Here is a 10,000-nt window from a genome sequence, read left to right as displayed (position 1 = left end):
CTGTTTACACAGTACCCCAGTGGCCTAAGACACTGGCCTCCTAAGCCATGGATTGTGAGTTCTAGTCTTTTCTTAAGTGGCTGAGAGCAGAGTGGCGCAGCGGAAGCGTGCTGGGCCCATAACCCAGAGGTCGATGGATAGAAACCATCCTCTGCTAAACAGTTTCTTTTCAGATTTTAAGTGCAAACAAAAAATTTAAAAAATGTGTCGTTTCATGGTCATGTCTCATTGCCAATATATATATTTTTTTACCTCTTCCAACAGTTCGTATAGGTCATGCTGTTTACACAGTACCCCAGTGGCCTAAGACACTGGCCTCCTAAGCCATGGATTGTGAGTTCTAGTCTTTTCTTAAGTGGCTGAGAGCAGAGTGGCGCAGCGGAAGCGTGCTGGGCCCATAACCCAGAGGTCGATGGATCGAAACCATCCTCTGCTAAACAGATTCTTTTTAGATTTTAAGTGCAAACAAAACATTTAAAAAATGTGTCATTTCATGGGCATGTCTCAGTTCCATTAGACATTTTTTTGACCTCTTCCAACAGTTCGTATAGGTCATACTGTTTACACAGTACCCCAGTGGCCTAAGACACTGGCCTCCTAAGCCATGGATTGTGAGTTCTAGTCTTTTCTTAAGTGGCTGAGAGCAGAGTGGCGCAGCGGAAGCGTGCTGGGCCCATAACCCAGAGGTCGATGGATCGAAACCATCCTCTGCTAAACAGATTCTTTTTAGATTTTAAGTGCAAACAAAAAATTTAAAAAATGTGTCGTTTCATGGGCATGTCTCAGTTCCATTAGACATTTTTTTGACCTCTTCCAACAGTTCGTATAGGTCATACTGTTTACACAGTACCCCAGTGGCCTAAGACACTGGCCTCCTAAGCCATGGATTGTGAGTTCTAGTCTTTTCTTAAGTGGCTGAGAGCAGAGTGGCGCAGCGGAAGCGTGCTGGGCCCATAACCCAGAGGTCGATGGATCGAAACCATCCTCTGCTAAACAGATTCTTTTTAGATTTTAAGTGCAAACAAAATTTTTTAAAAAATTTGTCATTTCATTGGCATGTCTCAGTTCCATTAGACATTTTTTTGACCTCTTCCAACAGTTCGTATAGGTCATACTGTTTACACAGTACCCCAGTGGCCTAAGACACTGGCCTCCTAAGCCATGGATTGTGAGTTCTAGTCTTTTCTTAAGTGGCTGAGAGCAGAGTGGCGCAGCGGAAGCGTGCTGGGCCCATAACCCAGAGGTCGATGGATCGAAACCATCCTCTGCTAAACAGATTCTTTTTAGATTTTAAGTGCAAACAATTTTTTTTTTTAATTTGTCATTTCATTGGCATGTCTCAGTTCCATTATACACTTTTTTGACCTCTTCCAACAGTTCGTATTGGTCATACTGTTTACACAGTACCCCAGTGGCCTAAGACACTGGCCTCCTAAGCCATGGATTGAGAGTTCTAGTCTTTTCTTAAGTGTCTGAGAGAAGAGTGGCGCAGCGGAAGCGTGCTGGGCCCATAACAAAGAGGTCGATGGATGGAAACCATCCTCTGCTATACACTTTATTTTTAGATTTAAAGTGCAAACAAAAAATTTAAAAAATGTGTCGTTTCATGGTCATGTCTCATTGCCAATATACATTTTTTTTAACCTCTTCCAACAGTTCGTATAGGTCATACTGTTTACACAGTACCCCAGTGGCCTAAGACACTGGCCTCCTAAGCCATGGATTGTGAGTTCTAGTCTTTTCTTAAGTGGCTGAGAGCAGAGTGGCGCAGCGGAAGCGTGCTGGGCCCATAACCCAGAGGTTGATCGATCGAGACCATTCTCTGCTGAACAGTTTCTTTTTAGATTTTAAGTGCAAACAAAAAATTTAAAAAATGTGTCGTTTCATGGTCATGTCTCATTCCATTATACATTTTTTTGACCTCTTCCAACAGTTCGTATAGGTCATACTGTTTACACAGTACCCCAGTGGCCTAAGACACTGGCCTCCTAAGCCATGGATTGTGAGTTCTAGTCTTTTCTTAAGTGGCTGAGAGCAGAGTGGCGCAGCGGAAGCGTGCTGGGCCCATAACCCAGAGGTCGATGGATCGAAACCATCCTCTGCTAAACAGATTCTTTTTAGATTTTAAGTGCAAACAATTTTTTTTTTTAATTTGTCATTTCATTGGCATGTCTCAGTTCCATTATACACTTTTTTGACCTCTTCCAACAGTTCGTATTGGTCATACTGTTTACACAGTACCCCAGTGGCCTAAGACACTGGCCTCCTAAGCCATGGATTGAGAGTTCTAGTCTTTTCTTAAGTGTCTGAGAGAAGAGTGGCGCAGCGGAAGCGTGCTGGGCCCATAACAAAGAGGTCGATGGATGGAAACCATCCTCTGCTATACACTTTCTTTTTAGATTTAAAGTGCAAAAAAAAAAAAAAAAAATGTGTCGTTTCATGGTCATGTCTCATTGCCAATATACATTTTTTTTAACCTCTTCCAACAGTTCGTATAGGTCATACTGTTTACACAGTACCCCAGTGGCCTAAGACACTGGCCTCCTAAGCCATGGATTGTGAGTTCTAGTCTTTTCTTAAGTGGCTGAGAGCAGAGTGGCGCAGCGGAAGCGTGCTGGGCCCATAACCCAGAGGTCGATGGATAGAAACCATCCTCTGCTAAACAGTTTCTTTTTAGATTTTAAGTGCAAACAAAAAATTTAAAAAATGTGTCGTTTCATGGTCATGTCTCATTCCATTAGACATTTTTTGACCTCTTCCAACAGTTCGTATAGGTCATACTGTTTACACAGTACCCCAGTGGCCTAAGACACTGGCCTCCTAAGCCATGGATTGTGAGTTCTAGTCTTTTCTTAAGTGGCTGAGAGCAGAGTGGCGCAGCGGAAGCGTGCTGGGCCCATAACCCAGAGGTCGATGGATCGAAACCATCCTCTGCTAAACAGATTCTTTTTAGATTTTAAGTGCAAACAATTTTTTTTTTTTTTTTAATTTGTCATTTCATTGGCATGTCTCAGTTCCATTATACATTTTTTTGACCTCTTCCAACAGTTCGTATTGGTCATACTGTTTACACAGTACCCCAGTGGCCTAAGACACTGGCCTCCTAAGCCATGGATTGAGAGTTCTAGTCTTTTCTTAAGTGTCTGAGAGAAGAGTGGCGCAGCGGAAGCGTGCTGGGCCCATAACAAAGAGGTCGATGGATGGAAACCATCCTCTGCTATACACTTTATTTTTAGATTTAAAGTGCAAACAAAAAATTTAAAAAATTTGTCGTTTCATGGTCATGTCTCATTGCCAATATACATTTTTTTAACCTCTTCCAACAGTTCGTATAGGTCATACTGTTTACACAGTACCCCAGTGGCCTAAGACACTGGCCTCCTAAGCCATGGATTGTGAGTTCTAGTCTTTTCTTAAGTGGCTGAGAGCAGAGTGGCGCAGCGGAAGCGTGCTGGGCCCATAACCCAGAGGTCGATGGATCGAAACCATCCTCTGCTAAACATTCTTTTTAGATTTTAAGTGCAAACATTTTTTTTTAAAAAATTTGTCATTTCATTGGCATGTCTCAGTTCCATTAGACATTTTTTTGACCTCTTCCAACAGTTCGTATTGGTCATACTGTTTACACAGTACCCCAGTGGCCTAAGACACTGGCCTCCTAAGCCATGGATTGTGAGTTCTAGTCTTTTCTTAAGTGGCTGAGAGCAGAGTGGCGCAGCGGAAGCGTGCTGGGCCCATAACCCAGAGGTCGATGGATCGAAACCATCCTCTGCTAAACAGATTCTTTTTAGATTTCAAGTGCAAACAAAAAATTTAAAAAATGTGTCGTTTCATGGGCATGTCTCAGTTCCATTAGACATTTTTTTGACCTCTTCCAACAGTTCGTATAGGTCATACTGTTTACACAGTACCCCAGTGGCCTAAGACACTGGCCTCCTAAGCCATGGATTGTGAGTTCTAGTCTTTTCTTAAGTGGCTGAGAGCAGAGTGGCGCAGCGGAAGCGTGCTGGGCCCATAACCCAGAGGTCGATGGATCGAAACCATCCTCTGCTAAACTGATTCTTTTAGATTTTAAGTGCAAACAATTTTTTTTTTTTTAATTTGTCATTTCATTGGCATGTCTCAGTTCCATTAGACATTTTTTTGACCTCTTCCAACAGTTCGTATTGGTCATACTGTTTACACAGTACCCCAGTGGCCTAAGACACTGGCCTCCTAAGCCATGGATTGTGAGTTCTAGTCTTTTCTTAAGTGGCTGAGAGCAGAGTGGCGCAGCGGAAGCGTGCTGGGCCCATAACCCAGAGGTCGATGGATAGAAACCATCCTCTGCTAAACAGTTTCTTTTCAGATTTTAAGTGCAAACAAAAAATTTAAAAAATGTGTCGTTTCATGGGCATGTCTCAGTTCCATTAGACATTTTTTTGACCTCTTCCAACAGTTCGTATAGGTCATACTGTTTACACAGTACCCCAGTGGCCTAAGACACTGGCCTCCTAAGCCATGGATTGTGAGTTCTAGTCTTTTCTTAAGTGGCTGAGAGCAGAGTGGCGCAGCGGAAGCGTGCTGGGCCCATAACCCAGAGGTCGATGGATCGAAACCATCCTCTGCTAAACAGATTCTTTTTAGATTTTAAGTGCAAACAAAAAATTTAAAAAATGTGTCGTTTCATGGGCATGTCTCAGTTCCATTAGACATTTTTTTGACCTCTTCCAACAGTTCGTATAGGTCATACTGTTTACACAGTACCCCAGTGGCCTAAGACACTGGCCTCCTAAGCCATGGATTGTGAGTTCTAGTCTTTTCTTAAGTGGCTGAGAGCAGAGTGGCAGCGGAAACGTGCTGGGCCCATGCTGGGCTAAACCCTTTTTAAAAATGAAAAGCAAACAGAAAGAGGTCGATGATCCAGTACAAACCATCCTCTGCTAAAGTGGCCTAATGGATAAGCACTGGCCTCCTAAGCCAGGGATTGTGGGTTTCCCATCTGGGGTGGATTTGGCACAGCGGAAGCGTGCTGGGCCCATAACCCAGAGGTTGATGGATCGAGACCATCCTCTGCTAAACAGATTCTTTTTAGATTTTAAGTGCAAACAAAAATTTAAAAAATTTGTCATTTCATGGGCATGTCTCAGTTCCATTAGACATTTTTTTGACCTCTTCCAACAGTTCGTATAGGTCATACTGTTTACACAGTACCCCAGTGGCCTAAGACACTGGCCTCCTAAGCCATGGATTGTGAGTTCTAGTCTTTTCTTAAGTGGCTGAGAGCAGAGTGGCGCAGCGGAAGCGTGCTGGGCCCATAACCCAGAGGTCGATGGATCGAAACCATCCTCTGCTAAACAGATTCTTTTTAGATTTTAATTGCAAACAATTTTTTTTTTTTTTTAATTTGTCATTTCATTGGCATGTCTCAGTTCCATTATACATTTTTTTGACCTCTTCCAACAGTTCGTATTGGTCATACTGTTTACACAGTACCCCAGTGGCCTAAGACACTGGCCTCCTAAGCCATGGATTGAGAGTTCTAGTCTTTTCTTAAGTGTCTGAGAGAAGAGTGGCGCAGCGGAAGCGTGCTGGGCCCATAACAAAGAGGTCGATGGATGGAAACCATCCTCTGCTATACACTTTCTTTTTAGATTTAAAGTGCAAACAAAAAAAACTAAAAAATGTGTCGTTTCATGGTCATGTCTCATTGCCAATATACATTTTTTTTAACCTCTTCCAACAGTTCGTATAGGTCATACTGTTTACACAGTACCCCAGTGGCCTAAGACACTGGCCTCCTAAGCCATGGATTGTGAGTTCTAGTCTTTTCTTAAGTGGCTGAGAGCAGAGTGGCGCAGCGGAAGCGTGCTGGGCCCATAACCCAGAGGTCGATGGATGGAAACCATCCTCTGCTATACACTTTCTTTTTAGATTTAAAGTGCAAACAAAAAAAATAAAAAATGTGTCGTTTCATGGTCATGTCTCATTGCCAATATATACATTTTTTTACCTCTTCCAACAGTTCGTATAGGTCATGCTGTTTACACAGTACCCCAGTGGCCTAAGACACTGGCCTCCTAAGCCATGGATTGTGAGTTCTAGTCTTTTCTTAAGTGGCTGAGAGCAGAGTGGCGCAGCGGAAGCGTGCTGGGCCCATAACCCAGAGGTCGATGGATCGAAACCATCCTCTGCTAAACAGATTCTTTTTAGATTTTAAGTGCAAACAAAAACATTTAAAAAATGTGTCTTTTCATGGGCATGTCTCAGTTCCATTAGACATTTTTTTGACCTCTTCCAACAGTTCGTATAGGTCATACTGTTTACACAGTACCCCAGTGGCCTAAGACACTGGCCTCCTAAGCCATGGATTGTGAGTTCTAGTCTTTTCTTAAGTGGCTGAGAGCAGAGTGGCGCAGCGGAAGCGTGCTGGGCCCATAACCCAGAGGTCGATGGATCGAAAATCCTCTGCTAAACAGATTCTTTTTAGATTTTAAGTGCAAACAATTTTTTTTTAAAAAATTTGTCATTTCATTGGCATGTCTCAGTTCCATTAGACATTTTTTTGACCTCTTCCAACAGTTCGTATAGGTCATACTGTTTACACAGTACCCCAGTGGCCTAAGACACTGGCCTCCTAAGCCATGGATTGTGAGTTCTAGTCTTTTCTTAAGTGGCTGAGAGCAGAGTGGGCAGCGGAAGCGTGCTGGGCCCATAACCCAGAGGTCGATGGATCGAAACCATCCGCTGCTAAACATCTTCTTTTTAAAAATGAAAAGCAAACAGAAATGAGAAAGCTAAATTTCATCTCTCAGTGCTATCCAGTACACATTGTTTTTACTGCTTCTATCAGTTCGTACTGTTTGCAGTAGGTAAACAGTGCCCAAGTGGCCTAATGGATAAGGCACTGACCTCCTAAGCCAGGGATTGTGGGTTCAAGTCCCATCTGGGGTGGCTGAGAGCAGAGTGCCGCAGCGGAAGCGTGCTGGGCCCATAACCCAGAGGTTGATGGATCGAGACCATCCTCTGCTAAACAGTTTCTTTTTAGATTTTAAGTGCAAACAAAAAATTTAAAAAATGTGTCGTTTCATGGTCATGTCTCATTCCAATATACATTTTTTTGACCTCTTCCAACAGTTCGTATAGGTCATACTGTTTACACAGTACCCCAGTGGCCTAAGACACTGGCCTCCTAAGCCATGGATTGTGAGTTCTAGTCTTTTCTTAAGTGGCTGAGAGCAGAGTGGCGCAGCGGAAGCGTGCTGGGCCCATAACCCAGAGGTCGATGGATCGAAACCATCTTCTGCTAAACAGTTTCTTTTTAGATTTTAAGTGCAAACAATTTTTTTTTTAATTTGTCATTTCATTGGCATGTCCCAGTTCCATTAGACATTTTTTTGACCTCTTCCAACAGTTCGTATTGGTCATACTGTTTACACAGTACCCCAGTGGCCTAAGACACTGGCCTCCTAAGCCATGGATTGAGAGTTCTAGTCTTTTCTTAAGTGTCTGAGAGAAGAGTGGCGCAGCGGAAGCGTGCTGGGCCCATAACAAAGAGGTCGATGGATGGAAACCATCCTCTGCTATACACTTTCTTTTTAGATTTAAAGTGCAAACAAAAAAAATAAAAAATGTGTCGTTTCATGGTCATGTCTCATTGCCAATATACATTTTTTTAACCTCTTCCAACAGTTCGTATAGGTCATACTGTTTACACAGTACCCCAGTGGCCTAAGACACTGGCCTCCTAAGCCATGGATTGTGAGTTCTAGTCTTTTCTTAAGTGGCTGAGAGCAGAGTGGCGCAGCGGAAGCGTGCTGGGCCCATAACCCAGAGGTCGATGGATAGAAACCATCCTCTGCTAAACAGTTTCTTTTAGATTTTAAGTGCAAACAAAAAATTTAAAAAATGTGTCGTTTCATGGTCATGTCTCATTGCCAATATACATTTTTTACCTCTTCCAACAGTTCGTATAGGTCATACTGTTTACACAGTACCCCAGTGGCCTAAGACACTGGCCTCCTAAGCCATGGATTGTGAGTTCTAGTCTTTTCTTAAGTGGCTGAGAGCAGAGTGGCGCAGCGGAAGCGTGCTGGGCCCATAACCCAGAGGTCGATGGATCGAAATCATCCTCTGCTAAACAGATTCTTTTTAGATTTCAAGTGCAAACAAAAAATTTAAAAAATGTGTCGTTTCATGGGCATGTCTCAGTTCCATTAGACATTTTTTTGACCTCTTCCAACAGTTCGTATAGGTCATACTGTTTACACAGTACCCCAGTGGCCTAAGACACTGGCCTCCTAATCCATGGATTGTGAGTTCTAGTCTTTTCTTAAGTGGCTGAGAGCAGAGTGGCGCAGTGGAACCGTGCTGGGCCCATAACCCAGAGGTCGATGGATCGAAACCATCCTCTGCTAAACAGATTCTTTTTAGATTTCAAGTGCAAACAAAAAATTTAAAAAATGTGTCGTTTCATGGGCATGTCTCAGTTCCATTAGACATTTTTTTGACCTCTTCCAACAGTTCGTATAGGTCATACTGTTTACACAGTACCCCAGTGGCCTAAGACACTGGCCTCCTAAGCCATGGATTGTGAGTTCTAGTCTTTTCTTAAGTGGCTGAGAGCAGAGTGGCGCAGCGGAAGCGTGCTGGGCCCATAACCCAGAGGTCGATGGATCGAAACCATCCTCTGCTAAACAGATTCTTTTTAGATTTTAAGTGCAAACAATTTTTTTTTTTAATTTGTCATTTCATTGGCATGTCTCAGTTCCATTAGACATTTTTTTGACCTCTTCCAACAGTTCGTATTGGTCATACTGTTTACACAGTACCCCAGTGGCCTAAGACACTGGCCTCCTAAGCCATGGATTGTGAGTTCTAGTCTTTTCTTAAGTGTCTGAGAGAAGAGTGGCGCAGCGGAAGCGTGCTGGGCCCATAACAAAGAGGTCGATGGGAAACCATCCTCTGCTAAACACTTTCTTTTTAGATTTAAAGTGCAAACAAAAAATTTAAAAAATGTGTCGTTTCATGGTCATGTCTCATTGCCAATATACATTTTTTTTAACCTCTTCCAACAGTTCGTATAGGTCATACTGTTTACACAGTACCCCAGTGGCCTAAGACACTGGCCTCCTAAGCCATGGATTGTGAGTTCTAGTCTTTTCTTAAGTGGCTGAGAGCAGAGTGGCGCAGCGGAAGCGTGCTGGGCCCATAACCCAGAGGTCGATGGATAGAAACCATCCTCTGCTAAACAGTTTCTTTTCAGATTTTAAGTGCAAACAAAAAATTTAAAAAATGTGTCGTTTCATGGGCATGTCTCATTGCCAATATACATTTTTTTAACCTCTTCTAACAGTTCGTATAGGTCATACTGTTTACACAGTACCCCAGTGGCCTAAGACACTGGCCTCCTAAGCCATGGATTGTGAGTTCTAGTCTTTTCTTAAGTGGCTGAGAGCAGAGTGGCGCAGCGGAAGCGTGCTGGGCCCATAACCCAGAGGTCGATGGATCGAAACCATCCTCTGCTAAACAGATTCTTTTTAGATTTTAAGTGCAAACAAAAAATTTAAAAAATGTGTCATTTCATGGGCATGTCTCAGTTCCATTAGACATTTTTTTGACCTCTTCCAACAGTTCGTATAGGTCATACTGTTTACACAGTACCCCAGTGGCCTAAGACACTGGCCTCCTAAGCCATGGATTGTGAGTTCTAGTCTTTTCTTAAGTGGCTGAGAGCAGAGTGGCGCAGCGGAAGCGTGCTGGGCCCATAACCCAGAGGTCGATGGATCGAAACCATCCTCTGCTAAACAGATTCTTTTTAGATTTTAAGTGCAAACAAAAAATTTAAAAAATGTGTCGTTTCATGGGCATGTCTCAGTTCCATTAGACATTTTTTTGACCTCTTCCAACAGTTCGTATAGGTCATACTGTTTACACAGTACCCCAGTGGCCTAAGACACTGGCCTCCTAAGCCATGGATTGTGAGTTCTAGTCTTTTCTTAAGTGGCTGAGAGCAGAGTGG

The sequence above is a fragment of the Oncorhynchus masou genome, chromosome 6, assembly GCF_036934945.1.
Source record: "Oncorhynchus masou masou isolate Uvic2021 chromosome 6, UVic_Omas_1.1, whole genome shotgun sequence".
Classification (NCBI taxonomy): domain Eukaryota; kingdom Metazoa; phylum Chordata; class Actinopteri; order Salmoniformes; family Salmonidae; genus Oncorhynchus; species Oncorhynchus masou.
The sequence above is the reverse complement of the archived record's forward strand: the minus strand, read 5'-3'. Positions refer to the sequence as shown.